The sequence below is a fragment of the Peromyscus californicus genome, unplaced genomic scaffold, assembly GCF_007827085.1.
Source record: "Peromyscus californicus insignis strain IS unplaced genomic scaffold, ASM782708v3 Scaffold_5__1_contigs__length_169319896, whole genome shotgun sequence".
NCBI lineage: Eukaryota > Metazoa > Chordata > Mammalia > Rodentia > Cricetidae > Peromyscus > Peromyscus californicus.
In genome coordinates, this window is record NW_026294573.1 from 117,319,797 (window position 1) to 117,322,221 (window position 2,425).

Here is a 2,425-nt window from a genome sequence, read left to right on the forward strand (position 1 = left end):
ATGAATTTGTGAGAGATTTTTTCTGTACATCATTGATATAGAACTGAATTCTACTCCATTGTGGTTTTATTTAAGCAGCTAGATAATTTGAGGCAAATGTGAAATTTGCCTGACATTTTCACTAAATTGGCATTGTTTTATTTTCATGACTGGTTATTAAACAGCCTTCCCATTAAGTCCAAGGTGATTCTTGACAGTGCTGCATTTCATGGGTGAAGACAGATCTTAATGAGATAGCTACTCCATATCTACTGACAATAGCAAGACGATTGCTTCATTTCCTCAAAATTGACCACTGTGTCAGGCTTGGAGTATCCTCATCCTCTAACTTCAAAATAAACACAGGCATCAGAAACAGAGTACGCGTGTGTACCTTAATATAATAGAAGCTTTTGTAATAACTTTTCTATTTCAGCGAACATGCCAGACAGAGGACAAAATATATCTTTAAGGTGGGAAGAAATGATATGAGGAAGACAAAATATGACACCTTCACTAGAATGGAGACATAATGTTTTATTATGATATTATACTACAAGTTATATTATATCTTACCAAGTACAATTGGGAATAGTGAATCATGGGTCAGCTGAATCACTGATGATATGCTTCCAAAGTTTAATTATTTCATCCTTATATTAGTGATAGAAGTATTTGATTCACTAATTAGCCATTTCTTTGTTATCACCTGTAACAGATTTCACTACACTTTTCTTGCAAACAGAGAATTCTATTAGCATTGGTCCCTTTAGCCGTAGGAGTTCTTTTCAAAAACACACACTGAGAAAGATAGAAACTCCACTAGGATCACTGTGTGATCATTGTTTAGGATCACTTTAAAGCAAGCCATGTGTTACCTCCCCTCTTTCTAGCACCCATCACATCTCTACATAGCTTCCCTGATAGCCCTTTTCTTCCATTTCCCATTGAAGAAAAACTAAAAATTTCTAGTTGCCTACTGTGGGATATCTAAAAGAAAACAAAAGTTTTCTTTGGTATTAAACTGGTCTGATTCCTGTCTCCTCTATATCAGTCCTTTAATGTAAGCCTCTTTTAGTCTGTAATCAAATGTTCAAGTGACCCTTCAGAAGTGTACAGACTTCCTTTGTTAGAACTCTCTGCCCAGAGTGGAAGCTGCTGTTGACTGTCAGCATACTGTGACTTCCCCTTGACTGTTTTGGATTGGTTAGGAATTACTCTACACAGGGATTATATTATGCAGGGATGTGGTAGCCAGTGATTCACATGCCAGCGGAAATGCAATCCATGGCTAGAAGGAAGCACTTATGAGCTGGCAAAGAACAAATGGCCGCCATCAGGAATAAGTGCTTATCATATCAAAGCTTTGGCACACGTCCATGCTTAGAAGACTTAATCTAATGAGTTTCATCCACACCTACCAGATGTGATATCTTGAAATTTGCCAGCTGTTTACACAAATATGTATTGCTGGAAAAGTCTTAGGAATAAATGACATTTTAATTTTGAGTTGATTAAAATTTCATTTTAACGAACAGGACTGGTTTTAAAATGATCTGAAAACTTATTTATCCATTATGCATGTTTACCAACTTGTCACTGATGTTTTAAAACCTCACACAATTCATTTTTGATATATTTATGTCACAAGTTCCTAATATGTCTACAATACAATGAATCAAATATAAAATAGACATATGAACAATGACATTCAGAAGCTATTTGCTAACACGATTTATGCTTTCAAAACCCTCAGAGATTTAGATTAACATCTAGATTGTCTTTTTGAACTTCCCTCTTAAGAAAGGTCAGAAGTTAACTTAAATTAGTATGTTCTTCTTGGATTAAAATATTCAATTGACTTCCTGGGTGCAGTTTAACAATATATCTGCTAATTGCATCATGAAAGGGAAAGAAGACAGTGTTTTCAGGTGTTAATAGCAGGGAAATTTCAACAGCCCATAGAGGGAATGGATGTCTAGAAAATTCTTAAGTTGAATTGCATGTTGCCAACAGTTCAAAGAAACCAAAGTGGGATCACTCGTAATGACAAAACAAACACTATGCATTGTTTTAAACATACATGAGTGCAGAGTACTTGAACTAACTGAAGATCAAAGAATACCTTCTCAGTGCAAGTGCAGCATGCTTTCTAAAAGAAAAGGCTATTTCTAGGAGGAGGAGTTCACAATTCTTTTTTTTTTTTTTTTTTTTTTTTTTGTAATGAGATCCTTTATACTAGTGGATCAAAATTCTTCTCTAATGTGTCACATTCAGATGTGGAAATGTATAATCTCATCATTACACACTGCAGCAGTGAAGCATCCTTCTGAGTGTGGGTTCTGACTTGTTAGCGTTTGAATAGACACTGGAAGAAGAGCTATTTAAAGCTTAGAAGTAGAAATATAGGGGAAAAAACAAAGGCCAGCAGACACTGTTGGCCTTA